The 20,847-nt window shown below is 41.5% G+C and overlaps 1 protein-coding gene across 8 annotated transcripts in view; it reads left to right on the forward strand.

Moving 5' to 3' along the window:
- Nucleotides 1–20,847, forward strand: part of ZHX2 (zinc fingers and homeoboxes 2) — a 261,988-nt gene that overhangs the window by 109,558 nt on the left and 131,583 nt on the right. The window contains exon 3 of one of the 8 annotated variants that reach the window (XM_058444622.1): nt 17,162–17,283. The exons of the other annotated variants lie outside the window; for them this stretch is intronic. The gene's annotated coding sequence lies outside the window, so the exon portion shown is untranslated. The remainder of the gene's footprint in view (nt 1–17,161; nt 17,284–20,847) is intronic. 8 annotated transcript variants of the gene reach the window in all.

Here is a 20,847-nt window from a genome sequence, read left to right on the forward strand (position 1 = left end):
TTGAGTTGATTTTTATATATGGTGAGAGATAGGGATATAGTTTCATTCTTCTGTGCGTGGATATTCAGTTTTCCCAGCACCATTTATTGAAGAGACTATCCTTTTCCTGATGTATGTTCTTGGTGCCTTTGTCAAAAATAAGCTGGCTATAAATACGTGGATTTATTTCTGGGTTCTGTATTCTGTTTCATTGATCTATATGTCTTTTATAATGCCCATACCATACTGTTTTGTTTACTATAGCTTTGTGGCATATTTTGAAGTCTAGTAGTGTGGTATCTCCAGTTTTGTTCTTTTTGCTTTAGAATTACTTTTGCTACATGGAGTCTTTTGTGATTCCATATGAATTTTAGGATTTTTTCCTATTTCTTTGAAGAATGTCATTGGTATTTTGAAAGGGGTTGGATTGAATCTGTAGATGTCTTTATATAGTATGGTCATTTTAACAATACTAATTCTTCTAATCCATGAATATGAAATCTCTTTCCTTTGTTGTGTATGCCTTCTTCAATTTCTTTCATTAGTGTTCTATTGTTTTCATTGTACAGATCTTTCACATCCTTGGTTAAATTTATTCCTAGGTATTTTATTCTTATAGCTATTGTAAATGGAATTGCTTTCTTGAGTTCTTTTTCAGCTAGTTCATTATTGGTATGTGGAAACACTACTTTTTATTTTATATGTTGATTTTGCATCCTTCAACTTTACTAAATTCATTTGTCGTTTCTAAGAGTTTTTTAGTGGAGCCTGGCTTTTTCTATATGATAAGATCATGTCATCTTCAAACACTGATGATTTTACTTCCTCCTTTCCCATATGCAAATCATATGCTTGTATTTTGTTGAGAATTTTTGCATCCATGTTCACCAGGGATATTGGCCTGTAGTTTTCTTGTTGTCATATCCTTGTCTGGTTTTGGTATCAGGGTAATGCTGGCCTCATAGAATGAGTTTAGAAGAATTCTCTCTGCTTTAATCTTTTGGACTAGTTTGAGAAGAATTGGTGTTAGTTCTTCTTTAACAGTTTTGTAGAATTCAGCAATGAAACCATCTGGTCCTAGGCTTTTCTTTGTTGGGAGACTTTTTATTTTTGATTTAATCTTCATTATTGATCTGTTCAAGTTTTCTATTTCTTCTTGGTTCAATCTTGGTAGATTGTGTGTGTGTGTGTGTGTGTGTGTGTGTGTGTGTGTGTGTAGTGTCTTTTAGTTAGTCTAGCTAATGGTTTGTTGATTTTGTTTACCTTTGCAAAAAGCCAACTTTTCATCTTTTGTATTGTTTTCTAATCTCTGTTTTGTTTATTTCTGCTCTGATCTTTATTATTTCTTCTACTAATTTTGGGTTTGATTTGTTCTTGATTTTCTAGATCCTTGAGGTGTATCATTAGATTGTTTATTTGAAATTGTTCTACTTTTTAGATGTAGGTGTTTATTGCTGTAAACTTCCCTCCTAGTACTGCTTTTGCTGTATCCCATAGGTTTTGGTATGTTGTGTTTATGTTTTCATTTGGCTCAAGAAATGTGTCAATTTCTTTCTTAACCTCTTCATTGAACCAGTGGTCATTTAGGAACATGTAGTTTAATTACCATGTATTTGTTCAGTTTCCAAAGTTTTTGTGGTTGATTTCTAGTTTTATTCCATTGTGATGTGAGAACATACTTGATATGATTTTGATTTTTAAACTTATTGAGACTTGTTTTGTGGCCTAATATATGGTCTATCCTGGAGAATGTTCCATGTGCTAATGAAAAGAAAATGTATTCTGCAGCTGTTGGATGAAATGTTCTGTAAATGTCCGCTAGGTCTTTTTAGTCTATAGTGTAGTTTAAATAGGATGCTGGTTTGGTGATTTTCTGCCTAGATGATCTGTCCAATGCTGACAGTGTGATGTTGCAGTCCTCAGCTATTATTATATTGGGGTCTCTCTCTCTTCCTTTAGGTCTAGCAATGTTTGCTTTTTATATCCGGGTGTTCCTGTGCTGGGTGCATATATATTTACAATCATTATATCACTTTGCTGAATTGATCCCTTTATCACTATATAATGACCTTCTTTGTCTCTTTTTATACATTTTGGCTTAAAGTCTATTTTATCTAATATAAGTATAGCTACTGCTGCTTGTTTTGGATTCTGTTTGCATGGAATATCTTTTTCTAGTCCTTTATTTTCTGTCTATGTGTGTCTTTACAAAGTAAGTGAGTTTCTTATAGGCAGCATATAGTTGGGTCTTGTGTTTGACTCATTAAGCCAGTGTATTTTTTTAAATTGGAAATTTTAATCCATTTACATTCAAGATTATTATTGATAAGTGAGGTGTGACTCCCATCATTTTGTTAAATGTTTTCTGATTGTTTTGTAATTTTTTTGTTCCTTTCTTCCTCTCTTATTGTTTATCTTTGTGGTTTTGTAGTTTAAGGTTTGATTCCTTTCTCTTTCTCATTTGTTTATCTGCTTTAGCAGTGAGTTTTATACTTTTGTGTGTTTTCATCATGGTAGTTAATCATCCTTTTGCTTCTAGATGTAGGACTCCATTAAGCATGTCTTTTTTTTTTTTTTTTTTTTTTTTTTTTTTTGGAGACAGAGTCTTTTTTTTTTTTTTTTTTTTTTTTTTTTTTTTGGAGACAGAGTCTCGCACTGTCGCCTGGGCTGTAGTGCAAAGGCACAATCTCAGCTCACTGCAACCTCTATGTCCCAGGTTCATGTGATTCTCCTGCTTCAGCCTCCCAAGTAGCTGGGATTACAGGTGTACACCACCACACTCGGCTAATTTTTTGTATTTTTAGTAGAGATGGGGTTTCACTATGTTGGCCAGACTGGTATCAAACTTCTGACCTCATGATCTGCCTGCCTTAGCCTCCCAAAGTGCTGGGATTACAGGCATGAGCCACCATGCCCAGCCCAAGCGTGTCTTATAAGGCCAGTCTAGTGATGATGATTTCCCTCATTTTTTGCTTATCTGGGGAAAACTTTATTTCTCCTTTATTTCTGAAGGATAGCTTTGCTGGCTATGATATTCTTGAGTAGTTGGTTTTTGTTTTGTTTGTTTTTTTTCTTTCAGCACTTTGATTATATAATCTCATTCTCTCCTGCTCTGTGAGGTTTTGGCTGAAAAATATGGTGTTAGTCTAATGCAAATTCTCTTATATGTGAGTTGATGCTTTTTTATAATTCTTCGTCTTTGACATTTGACAGTTTGACTATAGTGTACCTCTGAAAGTACCTGTTAGGCTGAATGTACTAGAGAACCTTTGAAATTCCTAGATCTGGATGTCTAAATCTCTCCCAAGATTTGGGAAGTTTTCAGCTATTATTTCATTAAATAGGTTTTCTATGCCTTTTTCCATCTCTTCTCCCTCTGGAACCCTATACTGTGAATATTTCACTTTATAGTTTCCTATAGGCCCTGTAGGCTTTTTTCATACTTTTTTTATCCTTTGTTTTTTAAAGAAACAAAAAATTTGACTGGGTTATTTCAAAGACCTGTTTTAAGTTTAGAAATTCCTTTTTCTGCTTGATCTAGTTTATTGTTGAGGCTCTCAATTGTAATTTTTACTTTCTTCATTGAATCCTTTAGCCCCAAGATTTCTGTTTGGCTCTTTTTATATCTCTTTGTTGACTTTCTAATTGAGATCATGAATTTTTTTCCTGATTTCATTGAATTGTCTATCTGTATTCTTTGTATCTTGCTGAGTTTCTTTAAGATCATTATTTTGTATTTCTCTTCAGACATTTTGTAGATTTCCTCGTCTTTGGGATCTGTTACTGGAAAATTATTGTTTTCCTTTAAAGGTGTTGTATTTCCTTGTTTTTTCTTATTTCCATGTCCCTATATCGATATCTGTGCATCTGGTGGGACAGCTGCCTCTTCCAATTTTATATTCATAGGCAAAGGCTTTTTCCTGTAGATGTGTCCTATAGTATTGGTTGGGTAGGTGCTTTGGCTTTGGTGGTAGGTGGATGCAGCAGTGTAGTCTCCATGTGATTTCTTTGGCTGTAATCAATGTAAGAAGTGCCTATAAATGCTTCAGTGGCCTAGACTGCAGGTTTTTGTGGAGACAGTGGCATGGCCTTTCTGGGGGCAGGGGATGCCAGGCAGGCTGATTCTTGGGCTGTGGGGGTTATGCACTAGGTGCTAGGCAATGCCAGTTGAGAAGGGAGGACACTGGCCTTTTCTCTTTTGAAGGTGCTAGAATAAATTACCCTGTATCACCCAGTTTCCCAAGGGCTTCTGGCCAGGTCACTCTGTATGAAACCATGAAATAAAGATCCAGCTGCCCTGCCTGACATTTTCACATCCTTTATAAGGTGATGCCATGCATGGAAAAGAAGGTAGCCATTCATCTCTCTCTTTAGCCATTTTTCTGATTCTGCCTTGTCATTTTAAAAAATCCATCTTACGAGTTCATGTCCTTTGTAGGGACATGGATGAAGCTGGAAACCATCATTCTCAGCAAACTAACACAAGGACAAAAAACCAAACACTGCGTGTTCTCACTCATAGGTGGGAATTGAACAATGAGAACACATGGACACAGGAAAGGGAACATCATACACCGGGGCCTGTTATGGAGTGGGGGGAGGGAGGAGGGATAGCATTAGGAGATACACCTAATGTTAAATGACGAGTTAATGGGTGCAGCACACCAACATGGCACATGTATATATATGTAACAAACCTATACATTGTGCACATGTACCCTAAAACTTAAAGTACAATAAAAAATAAAAAATAAATCCATCTTAGTATCTTGACCCCCACCCTTCACCCACTCACAGAGAAGCCCACATGAGGACACAGGTTATGTCTTGGACATCTCTGTCCCCCTCAGTGTCTGGTATAGTTACTGACACACAGCATGTTCTCAAGAAATGTTTGAATCACAGTACATTGAATCAGTAACAGTGTGACTGACCCCCAGGCAGAAAATTCAGAGAGGCATTTTTTCTCTCTATTCCAGATTTCAGCTGTAGCCTCTTGTAATTCTCATATTGTTTTTCAATCACCAGAATTGATTTCCCTCATCCCTCTCCCCAGGGTCATCTCCAGTGAACTGTATTAAATTGCAATTAATGTTGACATTTGTTTTCCTCTTGCTCTCTCCCTTCTTTAAAGGGGGCACACGGGTGGTAGAAAATTGAAGAGCCAATAGTAATCACATCATAGGGGAGGTGTGAGCATTGGCAAGGGCATTTGCAATTAAATTAGGTGACACTTTTGCCAGTGGAGAAATGCACTTTCTGAGAAAGGAACACCAAGTGGGTGTTACTGGCTTAAGGCAAGCTGGCTTCTCTTCAGATGAGCTGCCAGGAGATGCTACTGCATGGCACAGGAAGAATGTGTGACCACTAGGATTATTTCCAGCATAATTGGCTTTGCATGGCTGAAGTTTTAGCAATCAATTTCTATAAGCCCTTTTAAAATTGGAATTCATAAACAAGTCTGTGTGCTCTCACCCTGTGGCACTTTTTTCTGCTCTTTTTGTTGTTTCATTGTTCTTCTCACTGCTACCTAGCTAGCATCCTGGTGTCACGGAAGTGGACCAGATATTTTCACACCCGTTATATTCTAGATGCTGTGTTAAGATGCAGGGCAACAAGGTAGATGTCATCCTTGCTCTTTAGACATCTGCAGTCTAAGACCCAGGCAATTTGGATATGGTGTGGGGGAAAAAAAAAAAAAGCTCTCGCCAAGATAACCATAGAAGAGAGGCGTATTCTGCTACTGGACCATCAGAGCCATGCAAAAAATCCCCCATTAGATTCTAATACCCCCAGCCCTCCCACCTGCCAACCCAGACCCTTCCCAAAGAATAGCTTTATTAAGAGTTTCAATCAGCTCACTCTTATTTTTTTTCTTTCTTGCAATCAGTGATTCATCAGCCTGCAATTCATTAGGATTACCATTATTGTTGATAATCGCGCAGCTGGGCACTCTGTCTCAGCTAGGAGCTCTCTGCTGACAGGAGGGGCTGATGGCAAATGCAGAGGTGGGGAGTCCATCCCGCCTGAAGCTGGAATGCCTCAGAGGTGGAGGACTAAAAGAGGCCAAAGGACCCAAGATCCAAAGTCCCAAGTCCCATCGCTCTTCTGTTCTCCCTGGGCTGACTCTAGACCTTCCTATAGTTCCTTACTAGGACTCTTTTTTTTTCTTTCTTAAGGGCATATTGTTTTTAAAAGGGATGAGCTCTTCTCTAAGAATTATTTTACTCCCTTCCCTCTTCTCCAGTTTACTCCTGCAGAAAAATGAGGAAAGCAATACGTATTTCATGAGATTCTTGGGATGATACAACAGGATAATGAATATAAAAGCCTATGACACAATGATGGAGGTAACTGGCATTTTTGAGCATCAGTTCTATGTTATGCATTGTGTATACCATATCTTATAAAATCTCTACAGAAACACTGTGAAGTAATTTTTATTTATTCTTAAAAATATATTTATTGAGCATCTATTACATGCTCAATATGATGCAACGTGCTAAGGCTCCAGCCATGAGCAAAACAGTTTTTCTCCTGACAAGGAACTTACATACTAGAAGCTGCTGTTACACCATTTAATAGACTAGGATACCAGGGTTCAGACACATTAAGCCACATAGCCACCTGTCTGGCTCTGAAGCCAGTCCCTGCTCTGCTGCCCTCTACCTCCCTGTGTTCCTGGTCTAAGCACAGTACTAGGTATGAAGGGAGCTTTGTAAATGTCAAGCTTTCTCAACCCTTGCTTGGTTGTGCTTAAACTTGGATATATGTCATCAGGGAAAGACAGTGTCTGGGAATTAGATGAGCGATGTAGATGATGTGTCCAAACTCAGAAAAGTTGTTTAACTTTCAGCAGCCTTAGTTCCTGTGGCTGTGAAATGGGGATAAATATACTATTAATACTTAAGGTTATGATGGATTTCCAGATACCTAGGATATGGGAATGCACTTTAGAAACTGATGTCCTGAGCCTGAATGAGTTTTTCCTTGGCAACTTGATAGATTCTTGGTGTCTTGGGAGCCTGCTCAAATAGGAGCCTGGGCTTCCCCTGGCACTGAGCACTGGAGTCACTTCCAGATCATGAGAGGCAAAACAGCATGGTAGCTATGAACCATGTTAAAATTCCAGTGTCTCACTTACTAGTTATGTTACTAACCTCACTGTGCCTCAGTTTTGTCACCTATTAAATGGAAAGAAAAATAGTACCTACCTCATAGGGTTACCAGAATGAAATGATCTTTGGGGGATAACAGTAACCACCATAAGTCAGTGCTTTTGAGCACCATAGTTTCATTCTTAAGTTTCATTCAAAACCCTACAATTCTAAGACGTCACTGATGATTACATTTTTTTTTGGTGTGAAACTCAAGTCTAATTGTTTCTGGAGAACATTGTGTCCCACTGTTTGGTTTTGGATTTATCCCTTGCAGACTGAGAGGTTTTTGTTTTGTCTGTTTATTTTCTTAATGTAGTGTTTAGAAATTTAATGGAGCAATTTAGTTTCCATTTACTGAAGTAGATTATCAAAGGAAACAGGAACATTAAAGAATAGGTTAGCATCCCAGAGTATTGCCTCACATATGATGTGATTTTTCATGTTTTCCTGACAAAAAAAAAAAGAATGAGAGTTTCTATTTCCTTAAGCTGGTTCATGGCAAAGCCTCTTGCCTCTTGCCTCATGCCCAGTCAACTCTCTGGATAACTAAATGGTTGGAAGTGGGGCTAAGAGGGTCACACAGGGACAAATCCCCACCCAGCATGTCAGGACAGCTTTGTTCTTCTTGCCAGATGTGGTGGCCTAGATCGCTGAAAGCCCACATTTTTGGCTTAGAGGCCTCAAGCAGTATTGTTCAACTGGGAAACCAAAATTCATGAAGAGGAATCATGGTGGTCTGCTCCATTCAAGTGAATGAAACACTTCAGGACATTAAAACGGAAATCAGCAAGGTATGCTGACTAATTTGTCCACACCGTGAAAATAAGCCACCATTTATTCAGATCTCCACAGATGTGACAATCCTTGCCTAGGTGCCTTGTAGTTTTTACAAAAAACTCATCTTACATTTGAGGAAACTTAACCTCATAGAGGTGAAGTGACTTGCCCAAGGTCACAAAGCTATGAAGTTATTGAGTGGGGTCTTCTTTGTTCCAAAGCTCTTGTCATTTTGTTAAATCACCAGAAAGAAATTGGGGATGAGGAAAGAGTAGAAAAAGCCTCAGGGAAAGTTGATGGTGATGATGTTGGTAGAGGTGGTGGTGGTGCGATTCATCAGTGGGAAATTGCTGTTCATCCTGATAGTGGTGGTACCATTAACTGACTATCCATTTTCAGAAAAGGATCCAACAACCACTTAATAGGTACATATTCAACTCTGTTTATAGAAATGAAAAAAAGGAGTGAAGTTTGCAGGCCTAAATTTCCAAAGTCAGAGGCAGAACTAAGCTTAGTTCCCCCACTTCTAATTGTCTTCCTGTCTCCCCCTCATCCATCACAAGCTCCACATTATAGGATTATTTTGCTTCAAGTCCAAATAGGAGCTAGTGATCCTACTATGTCTCGGCCACAGAAAAACACTAGCAGCTGATACTTATTAAGCACTCTTTGTGACCAGCATTGCTGTAAGCACTTACCTGTGTTAACTCATTAAAGCTTCACAATAATTCTCTGAGATAGATCCCATTAATCATAACCATTTAATAGATAGGGAAACTGAGGTGCAGAGAGGCTAAGCCACTTGCTGAGGTCACTCTGCTGGAGAGTGGCGTGCTGGGGTGCATGCCCAGGCAGGCCAGCCCCCAAGTCTGCCCTTCCCCACTTCACCTTTGGGCTCCTGCTCTTATTCAGCAGAACCCACTCCCGGCCTTGTTCTTCCGGTTGTAGCAGTGGTTTTGCACAGACTTGCCCAATACTCACTCACTGGAGCCTCTCGCAATTTTTAGAAGTCCTGGTGTCTAGGGTTAGGATTCAGTCAACAGCCATGGAACACCTATGCAGCAAATGTGTATTAAATCCCTCCTGGCCCAAGGCACTGAGCTGGACACTGTAAATCCAAGTCCTCATACAGGTACTCATGAAATTCCAAGTTTCCTGAGGGCTGGAATGCATTTTCTATTTTTTTTCTAATCTCCCTCCTCAGAGCTACAATCCCCTCTAATTCTTACAAAGATCCTCTTACACCCTCTCTAGCTCTCCCACTTAATTTTTCTTCACAGCACTGGGAACGTTTCCTCTCCCAGACATGTATTTTATCTGCCTTTCTTCCCCACTCCTACTCAGTGAGAGCAGGGCTTTGTTCTCAACACAGCCTGCGTGGCTCATAGTAGGTGCTCAGTAAATGCATATTAGTGGTCGAAGCTCAGATCTCGTATTATCTTTTCAGTTGGAGCCAAACAGGATAATTTACAATTGCACAAAAAGAGAAATGTTTTAAATAACAAGCCCTTTGAGGAAATAGAAAAAGGTGTATCCATTTATGGTTACACTCAAAACACCCCCTTTCCCAGATCTTTACCCCAAAGAGAAATGCCGTCATGAGTTTTTTGCTGCATTTGTCTTACCTGAGTGTCTTATTCTCCTCCTAACCCAATTCCACAGTCACACCTCACATCCCACTTGCTGATCTCCTGTCTTACATGGAAAATCAATGTATTTCAAGTAGGAAACAACTAATACAGAGAGGTTTCACCTGAGGTGGAAATTATGCAGGCAGCTTAATGCAAATTGGAGGGAAAAGCCAAAAATAAAGTGGTGTTAGCTAATACAAGCATGCTCATAATCTCATGCTACTGCTTTCCTCACTGGGTTTGTAGCAAGGTGGGCTGTGTGCAGAGCCCAGTTAAAACTCACATTATGTTGAGTTTAGGCGTTTTGGGAAAGGATGTAAATGGAAAGATGAACTGCTCACATTTATCCTGATTTTTAGCAGAGGCATTAATTTTTTTGTAGCTTTCATTGTATCACGCTTCTCCCTCTATTAATACTCCCCATCCCCAACCTATAAAGGGCGCTCTGGGAACAGGAGGATGATAATGGTGGCTTAGTTCATTTTGTGTTGCTATAAAGGAATATATGAGTTTAGGTAATTTATAAAGAAAAGAGGTTTATTTGCTCACAGTTCTGCAGGCTGTACAAGAAGTGTGGTGCCAGCATCTGCTTCTGGTGAGGACCTCAGGCTACTTACACTCATGGTGAAGGCCAAGGGAAGACTCATGTTGTGGGCAGAGATCACATGGTGAGGAAGAAAGCAAGAGAGGCAGGGAGATGCCAGGTTCTGTTTAACAACCAGCTTTTTGAGAATTAATAGAGTGAGACTCACCCACGAGGGAGGACATTAATCTATTTATGAAAGATCTGCCCCCATGACCCAAACACTTCCCCCTAGGCCCCTCCTCCAACCCCAGGGATCAGATTTTCAACATGAGGTTTGGAGGGGTCAAATATCTAAACCATAGCAAATGGAAACCAGTTTCTAGTTGCAGTGACTTCTGCTCCTCACACGTGGGTTCTGATATCTGAGGCTCAGTGACATTCAATATACATTGGCCCTTAATTTTGTCCTGGTGCTAGATTTAAGATGGTTGTTTTCCAAAGTTCATAAATGGGAGTTGGTGGGGCTGTCAATGAGGTCACATAGTACCACTGAGTATGCTCAAGCATGTGAGCATTTGCTAACTATATTATTCCTCCTTCAGGAAGCAGCAGGATTGCCATCCATTCCTGAACAGGAAGCTCTGAGATTCAAATGCAGAGCCATGTATGTCTGCCTTACAGAGCTTGCACTTACCATTAGTAGCACTCTCCTGGCACACTGCAGTTGCTTTGCCATAATATACTGCTTCCCATGTGTTGCATGTCAATTTTGTGTGGCGTGGGCAGATACTTTTTATTCTCATGGTAATATATTCTCAGGAGTATGAAGAAAAAATATAATTAGCTGATACCCAATAAATACAACTATGATTTATTGGGTATTGTTGCTTAGAAATATGTTAGAATTTACAAAGTGATTTGATTTTTTAAATTATTAAGCAAAGAGTAATACACATGGTATTTGTCTAGAGCGCAACTCATAATGGTGCTGTATAAATGATGGAAGTTGAAGAAATCATGCTAGAATGTGAGAATTTTTAGTTAACTTTTTAAAAACCACCATGCATATGGTCTGTCTACCACTACCCAACCTACCTCCCCTGCTTCTGGAAGAAAATGTAAGTGTGCATCTGGATCACCTGGGGGTGTCCTAAAAATGCAGATCCCTCCTACTCTCCCCAAGAGAATCTGCTTCAGTGGTTTTGAGGTGAGGCCCAGAAATCTGCATTTTAATAAGCTCCCAAGCTGGGTTTCTAGGAGGAGATTCTAAGACCTTACTTCTCAAAGCACTGTTTCAGAATGTGCTCCCAAACTAAGATGGTTCTTTGGCACAGAATGCTCACTTTCATTTTTCCCCTGGTGATCTTTGTTCTCTGGGAATGAAATCTCGTAAAACCTAATTTAATTGTTGGGCAATGCTTCTTCTTTAGAACCACTTGTACGTGCAGATCTGGGGGCTGCTTGGCCAATCCAGATCTCTCAACCTCAACATTACTGACATTTGGGGCCAGTTAGCTCTTTGTCATGATAGATTATCCTTGCACTGTACGATGTTTAGAAGTGTCCCTGGCCTCCACCTCCTAGATACTAGTAGCACTCATATCTCAACCCCCATCTTGTGACAATCAAAAATATCTCCAGACATTACCAAATATCCCTTGTGAGGGGGAAAAAAAGTCATCCAACATTGAGAACCACTAGGCTAAGCTGGAGTAACTTTGAAAGCTCAAGTCTCCAGATGTGAAAAATATGCTCCAGTAGAAATTATTCATAGCACTGTAGCCCTTGAATTTGTATTCTGCCTTTTCTTCAGAAGCCCCAGTCCTATGCTATGTGAAAAAAAAAAGAATGTTTTATGAAGTTAGTAAAGCAGAATAAGTAGCCTGCAGCCTAGCATAAACCTACTTTAGATGAGCTTGCACATTTGTCTTCATGGAATCGGAAAGTAACTGGAAAAGATCAGGTGGCTAATGGGTTCCCCTTCTAGGGGAATTCAACTGAACCAACATGTATTACAACCTTACTGTGTGCTAAGTACTGCAGAAGCTGTTGAGGATACAAAAATGAGTAAGATTGAGTCTTCTCCCTCAAAAGGCTTAGATCTATTAGAAAAAGTCAGGCAAGTGCCCCAAAAGAGACAGCATGACATAATGGTTTTTAGTGACATTGCCTGGGTTCAAATCCTGGGTTCAAAAACAGCTGTGTGACTTTGAGCAAGTTGCATGACCTCTCTGTGCCTGTTTCCTCAGCTGTACATTGGGGATGGAAATAGTACCTACCTCAAGGAGTTGCTTGGAGAGTTGTACAAATTTATATACATAAGGACCTGAGGACAATGACTGGCACATAGAAAGGGCTATCTTAGAAAGTCCAGTGCTGAAAATCAGGCCTTGAGTCAGGAGACTTGGGTTCAAATCCCAGCTCTGCCTCTTCTGAGCTTGGGTAAGCAATGTAATCTCTTTGAGCTTCAAGTCCTTCATCCATGAGATGGGATGATCATAGTATTTACCCCATAGGATGATGGCAAGGATAAAATGAGACGATCTAGGAAATGCCTAGCCCAGTCTGATACATGGTACTGAATAATGTTTAGTTATTGTTATTGCTATTGTAAATAGCTTTATGCCAACCAACCAAACTCATACCAGAGGCCTGTCTGTTTGAAATGAAAAACAAGTCTGCCATGAGCCCAAACGGTTGCATCTTTGGGTCAGTTCCCTAACTGTACAGAAATGGTAATGGGAAGCTGGATTCCCAAGGCCTCCTGGGTGAGCACAGAATCCACTCGGGAGCTGGTGAGACTCATGTGCACAGGGCCTCAAACTGGGCATCCATTACCAGAGTGGGGCTCTCTCCATCTCTAGGACCCATGGGCCTTTCCCCAAGTCAGGACACTCCTCCTAGCTGGGTGACTGCTTCTCCTAGTCCTCTTCTAAACTTACTCCTTTTTTAGATATATTTATAACTGATTAGATTCTCCAAATTCTGCCTACTCTCCTGCTTCTTTCTTACTGGTGTTTAAGATAACTTTGCCCATAGCTAATCTTATCTTCTTGGCACTGGATTTCTGTTTAATTCTCAGAGTTCTGCCAAGAGATTCACACTGACAGGCAAGGGCCTTTAGTTATTCTTTCCAAAAGAGTATTTATCAGGTGCTCAAGTATGCTGTGAGACAAAGAAGTATCAAGCATGGCCCAGTCCTTTAATGAATTTAAAATAAATCTAACTGACCTTCAGTAATTACCAGTAAAAGGGCCAAATCCTGAATTGGGTATCCATTTCAGCTGGAAGGTATTATTGGAGAACGTGGGCATTGAGAAATGGGTCCTGTGTGCAGGGATGGAGTGAGGGGAGAGCAGACATGCCAGGCAGAAAATAAGCATCTGCCTACAAATGAAAGGGACCTCTGGGTGGAAAGAACACAGAGGCCAGAACTCTGAAGTGTCCATTGCTAGGCTAACAAATTTGGGCTTTAGTCTGCAGACAGTGTAGATTCATAAAAGACTTTGAAAGGGGAATGGCATGTTGCTCTGGTATCTCCTGATGTTGGCTTTCCTCCAAGACTAGAAAGATGAAACTGGTGTTGACACGGGGGTGAGGGTGGTAGATAGATGTATATAGGGATAGAGAGCAAATGGGAATGGTTAGAAATGGGGCTTCAGTAGGACTGGAAAGAGAGGGGAATGAATATTGCTAATATTGATGAACCACCACTTCCAAGAAAATGGAGTAGACACACTTTCTCTATTTCTCCCCCTGAGTACAACTAAAAACCTTGGGCATTATTTATAAAACAAGCATAAGACCCTGAAAAGTGGAAAGAAGAAGGCAGACTAACTAGGGACCTCATAGCCCCAGGAATGACGTGGTGGTGAGTTCTCTGGGTTTTTGTTTCTTGTCTTTGTTTGGCTTGGTTTGTTTTGCCTTATATATCCTAGACTTAGAACTGAAGAGGCCATCAACCACAAATGCTAAGGGGCTCAGACCCCTCCCAACAAAAGCCCCCCCCAAAAAGCCTGCTCTCTCTAGCCAAAGAATCAGGAAAGGGGCAGCCTGGCAAAGCCGAAAACTTTTAGACAATAACTGCTCTGCTCTAGCCAAAGGTCACAGAAAAAACTGTGGTCCAGCCCCTACTCCACCAGCAAAAGCCAAATACAGAGCCTGGAATTCCACCCTCACCAGGTTATAGCAAGCCTCCCCAGTCTCCCCCTTTTCTACAGCAGGGTGGTGTCAGAGAAGGCCAAGTGGGGAGTAGACTTTCACAACTCCACCTAATGGTAACCTGGCCTTACCCACTCCCTTAGTGTCAGTTAAGATCATGTGGGAGGCGTAGCAAGACACTCCTGACTCCTCCCAGTCAGAAAGAGGTTTCAACGGAGGCCTTGTCAGGAGCTAGAACTCCCATCGCTGCCCAGTAATGAGAAGGCTCCCCCTCAAGTGTCAAGGCCAAATGGGGAACCTGGACCCCTACTTAGCAATAATGAGGTGGCATAAACCCCCTACCCATGTTGGAGCAGTGTCAGGGAAAGCTAGCTAAAACAGAAAGTTTAGATAAGATCCAAAATCTTATAACCAGGTTTCAGTTTTCAAAATCACTCATACCAAGAACAAGGAAGATCTCAAAATGAATGATTAAAGACAATAGATGATAAAACTGAGATGCTACAGAAGTTAGAATTTTACAGATTATAAAGCAGCTATCATAAAAATGTTTCAATAAGCAAATATAAACATGCTTCAAACAATAAAAAATATAAATTCTCAGCAAATAAAAGATATAACCATATGGAAATTTTAGAATTGAAAAATACAGTAACTGAAATTAAAAACTCACTGGATGACCTCAACATCAGAGCCAGGGGGCCAGAGGAAAGAATCAGTGAACTTCAAGATAGAACATTAGAAATAACCCAGTCTGAACAACAGAGAGAAAATAGACTGGAAAAACAAGAACTACTCGAAGAAATAATGGCTTAAAACTTTCCAAATTTGCCATAAACTTACAGATTCAAGAAGCTGGGTGAACCCCATACAGGATGAATCCAAATAAATTTACAATAAGACACATCATACTCAAATGTTTGAAAACCAAAGACAGCCCTTAAAATCACTGAGAGAGAAACAGCCACTAACGAGAAATGCAGTATGCACAGCACCAGATTTCTAATCAGAAACCATTAAGACCAGAAGGAAATGGCACAACATTTTTTTAAAAAAGCTGTTAACCCAGAATCCTATATCCATCAAAAACTATATTTCAGGAATGAAGGGGTAGTCAAGACATTATCAGATGAAGCAAAGCTAAGAGGATTTTTAGCCAACAGCTCTACTATAAAACTGGCTAAGAAAGTTCTCTAAACAGAAAGGAAATGATAGAAGGAATCTTAGAACATCAGGAAGGAAAGAAGAATATGAGGCTGTTTCCTATTCTGTTGCCAAAAAAAAGCAGAGGATGAGAATTTTGAAAAAGGAAAACAGTCTGAGTCTCAAGAAGCCTATGAGAAGGAAGAGAGGAATGCTTGGTCATGCCCATGACAGAAAAGTGGCTTAGGGACCTAATGAGAGAATACAATATGTAGATGATACACTAGAATTCTTGTCCTTTGAATTAGTATTGGGTTGGTGCAAACACAATTGTATTTTTGCCATTGAAAGTAAAGCAAAAACTGCAGTTGCTTTTGCACTAACCTAATAGAATAAAATCATTTGGGCTAGAACAGAAATGTTAGGCCACCCAGCTTCCTCCCTTTTGTATATCAAGCTAGAGTTGCACAGCTTCTCTTAGATAGTTTTATTTACTTTATGCCATGTAGTTTCCTGCAAGAACAGAGCCTCAATTAGGGAATGAGTTAGAAAATGTGGAAAAGTAATATCAATCAGTTCAAAAGTACCTATCTAAACCCAATTTCAATATTGGATTAAGCAATTATTATAAACCCCAAACTATGGAAAACAATTTGTTTTCATAATGGTCAAAAGACTGAGACATACTTAACTCTAATAGCTATTTTTTGAAATGAGTATTTGCTATAGAAATTGAATTGAGGCTGTCGATTAAATAAAACTATAGAAAAAGGCTAAAAATAATAGCTAGTGTTTATAAGAGTTTACATCTCAAGGAACTATTGCATTTAAAATGACATTTGGTACAGAATCTATGAGAAATCGGAGATAACCTGTGAGTCCATCAGTAGGGGAATGGCTTATGCTACATTGAGACAATGAAATCTGTTCAAGAGGATAAGCAACTCTGTATGTGTTGATGGGGAATCATAGCTGTGACACATGGTTGAGTGAATAAAGCAAGTCATGAATAATGCATCTAGTGCCATCCCTTTTGTGAAAAATAAACTGCATATGTAGGTGTGTTTATGCATGGGAAAAGCTTATACATTAAACTGTTAAAAGCAGTTACTTCTGGGGATTGGAAATAGAGAAGCAGAGATGGGAGATACTTTTACTTTAAACACTTCTGTATCACATAATTTTCTTTTTTTTTTTTTTTTGAGACAAGAGTCTTGCTCTGTCACCCAGGCTGGAGTACAGTAGGGCTATCTCAGCTCACTGCAACTTCCTCCTCCAGGGTTTAAGTGATTCTACTGCCTCAGCCTCCTGAGTAGCTGGGATTACAGGCGCACACCACCACGCCCGGCTAATTTTTGTATTTTTAGTAGAGACAGGGTTTCACCATGTTGGCCAGGCTGGTCTTGAACTCCTAACCTCAAGTGATCTGCCCACCTCGGCCTCCCAAAGTGCTGGGATTACAGGCATAAGCCGCCATGCCTGGCTATAATTTTCATAAAAATCATATGCTGCTTGTGAAATTAAAAAATTTAAGTGGTTTCAACTTAAAGGTGACAGAGCAGAAAGGCCTATTCCATCGCAGTGGTCAATCATCAAGTTGCATAAACCCACCTGAGCCTTAGTTTCCTCATGTGAACCTAGAAAATCTGAGGTCTGTTAATTTAGAAAGTTATTTTTGCCAAGGTTGAGGCAAAACTTTCCTCAGCCTTGTGACACAGCCTCAGGAAGTCCTGATGACATGTGCCCAAGGTGGTTGGGGCACAGCTTGGTTTTATACATTTTAGGGAGACATGAGACATCAATCAACATATGTAAGAAGTACGTTGGTTCGGTCTAGAAAGGCGGGACATCTTGAAGCAAGGGCAGGAAGACTCCAAGCGGGAGGGAGCATCCAGGCCACAGATAGGTGAGACACAAATGGTTACATCCTTTTGAGTTTCTGATTAGCCTTTCCAAAGGAGGCAATCAGATATGCATCTATCTCAGTGAGCGGAGGGGTGACTTTGAATAGAATGGGAGGCAGGTTTGCCCAAAGCAGTTTCCAGCTTGAGTTTTCCTTAGTGATTTGGGGGGCCCAAAATATTTTCCCTTCACATTCAAAATGAGAAACCTCCCAGGGGTATTGGAAAAATGAAACTGGTAAAGCTGCTTCCAAAGTGCCCAATCAGCATGAAGTCAGTGCTGCCCCAGCCTCTGTTTGAATGTCCGGAGCTCCTGAGTTAGGTCAAAGGATGTTTTCCCATCTATAAAATGGCTAATAACACTACCTCATCAGAGCATTGTGAGGATTAAATGAGATCAAAGATGCACCAAGTACCTGGATCTCTCAGAACTGGTATTGGTATTAGTGTCTTTAGGCCACTCCCAGCCCAGCACCAGGCTCATGATAGGCACTACAGAAGGGGTTTTTTTGTTAATCTGAACTGAACTGATTCCAGTGCCTATTGCTGCATTTCCCAAATATGTGATCTCCAGACAGTTTAGAGGTTTGCCTTGGATAACATAATGTAATGAGAGGGTAGCCAGCAAAAGACAGAAGACCTGCGTACATCCTTGTCCTGTGCCTCTAAGTCAGTTCACAGGGCTGTGTGTTCTCCATGGATGAAATTGGAATGACAATCCTCGCCCCCCCCAACCCAAAATCTCACAAGGCTGTTGTGAGCACAAATGGAAGGGCGAGAGTTGGAGCATTGTGTCAACTGTAAAGTCCTTGGTTTGTTTGTTTGTTTGTTTGTTTGTTTTGAAACGGAGTTTTGTTCTTGTTGCCCAAGCTGGAGTGCAATGGCACGATCTCAGCTCACTACAACCTCCGCCTCCCGAGTTCAAGAGATTCTCCTGCCTCAGCCTTCCAAGTAGCTGGGATTACAGGCCTGTGCCACCATGCCTGGCTAATTTGTTTTTTATTTTTTATTTTTAGTAGAGACGAGGTTTCACCATGTTGGCCCGGCTGGTCTCGAACTCCTGACCTCAGATGATCCACCCACCTCGGCCTCCCAAAGTGCTGGGATTACAGGCATGAGCCACTGTGCCTGGCCTAAAGTCCTTGTTTTACATGGACCACGGTGGTGGTCGATCAAGTTGCTTAACCTCATCTGAGCCTATAGTGGTCCTTGTTTCCATAGCATAGAAAACCCTTGTTATCACTGTCTCCCCTTTAGTTTGACCTGAGACTGTAACAAATATCTGTTTCTCACGCCCACTCAGCATCCAGGCATCAGAGACAGGCTCCACAATTAATTTTTCAGCGTACTGAAAAAACACTTGCCAGTGAACGACTGTGGCCAGGGTAAGAACAATGAAGTGAGAAGGCAGAGGGAAGACTTGCTTGCACCTTCCAAAAAAGAAGGTGGTTCTTTTTCAAAAGTAGATGTTGGCTTCGGCTCTGAGCACACTTCCCAGGCTACCTGAGCTCCATGGGCAGCTGGAAACTTGCCCTGCCGCAGGGGCTGGTGGATACATTACCTTTTCAAGTTTCCCGTGTGATTTCCCTCATTCCATCACCACCAGTTAGTTCTAACTTGTTCTATAATTTAGAACTTCTACCAGGTTCCAGAAATCTGTGGTGAGGCACTGAGACAATGGAGGTTAGAACTCAAACACATGGTGGCTTAAATAAAGATCATCTGATTTGGGTGTAGTAGCTAAGAAGAGTTAGCTTTGGTTTTAAAAAGTGGGCCAGGCGCGGTGGCTCATGCCTGTAATCCCAGCACTTTGGGAGATTGAGGTGGGTGGATCACTTGAGGTCAGGAGTTCAAGATCAGCTTGGCCCACATAGTGAAACCCCCCGTCTTTACTAAAAATACAAAAAATTAGCCAGGCGTAGTGGTGCACACCTGTAGTCCTAGCTACTAAGGAGGCTGAGGCAGGAGAATGGCTTGAACCCAGGAGGTGGAGGTTGCAGTGAATCAAGATTATGCCACTGCACTCCAGCCTGGGCAACAGAGCAAGAATCTGTCTCAAAAAAAAAAAACAACAAAAAGTGGGGCAGGCGTTGGGGGACAACTTTGTGAATACTCGTTGCTCTTTAAGTTAATTTTTAGAGTTTGCATCCCTGGAGTTTCCTAAAAATAGACGAAACACCCAACACTCTTATTCACTCGCCTTGGGGCTGGACAGATAATCCCCTCTTCCTCCTCTTTCCCCCACAACCTGTTCCTCCTGGTTCTCTCTCACTCAAGCAGAAACTTGGGAGGTGCCAGGGTGTGGTACTCACCCTGGCCTCCACATTCACTCCAGCCTCCGGAGTGATCCTGATCTGCGCTCCATTCCCACTGCCGCTGTCCTGTGGGCTGCATCTCATACCTGGCCTCTTCCGGAAGCCTTGGGCTTCACCCCCTCCCATCCGTCTTGCACCCTGCAGCCAGGGCAATCCTGGAAGGCAGGGGTCTCACCATGCTTCTTGCCCACCTAAAACCCTGCCTTCATTGGCTGCCTCAGGAGCCCAGGTTGCCCAGTTGCCCCTCCCACCAGCTTACCTCTCACTGGAAGGGCAGCCTCTCAGAACAGATTTGCTCTCACTTCCGTTCAACACGCCATGCCCCTGAGCCTCTGCTGTTCTGTCTACTCAGACGTCCTCCTTCCCACTCTTGTCCACCCAGTAAACCTCTGCTTACTTCTCAGAGCCCAGCTCAGGAATCTCTTCCTCCGAGAAATCAAAGTGGGGAAAAAAAAAATCAGAGCTGGACAAAAGACTAGAGGGACCTAGTAATAATCATAATGACTTTCTTAGATTCAGGGCACTGCCCCAGACACATCGCATTACCTTATTCAGTCCCCACTACGACTCTAAAGGTAGGTCTCAGCATTATCTTGCTTTTGCACATGAGGACACAGGACTTGAGGGTTCAGTGACATGCCCCAAAACACAGCCAATTCATTGTAGAATTGTGATGGAAGCTTAAGTTCACCTGATGGAGGTTTGCATTTTTGTCAGCTGCAATATCCTGCTGGCTAATGCAGTGTTTCTCAAACTGCCAGTCATGACGTATCCGTGAGTTGTGAAATCGGTTTAGTAGGCAGGGCCGGCTGCATGATGTGTGGGGCTCAGTGCAAAATGAAAATGCAGAACCCCTGTTCAAAAGGCAGGGAAAAGGCTTCTTCCTTTCTTTGGCAGTCTCTCAGCTTGTTGTGGTGTTTTTTTATGTGTACTTTAATGTCACACTCCCTCAGGCATGGGGTTACTGGTGGGGGAGTACGGACCAACTCTCACCCTGGAGGCTTGCCCAGTCAAGACCCTTCCCCAGCCCCAGTGTGCAGGCCCCACCCGGGGGTGGAAGGGGGCTTTGCCAAGATGAGGGTGGGGGTGGGAGTGAAGGTGAGGTGAGTGGAGTTGCATGGGGCCAGCAGGCAGCCTCCTGTCTCCTCAGCCCCTCCCTGTCCTGCAGAGGCCTTCACACCCTCTTCCCCCACCATCAAATGTGCTTGCCCCCTGCTTCCTCTTCTCTCCTCCCCTCTACTTTCCACCTGGGGC

Source organism: Hylobates moloch, unplaced genomic scaffold, assembly GCF_009828535.3.
Source record: "Hylobates moloch isolate HMO894 unplaced genomic scaffold, HMol_V3 SCAFFOLD_9, whole genome shotgun sequence".
In the NCBI taxonomy this organism is placed as follows: domain Eukaryota; kingdom Metazoa; phylum Chordata; class Mammalia; order Primates; family Hylobatidae; genus Hylobates; species Hylobates moloch.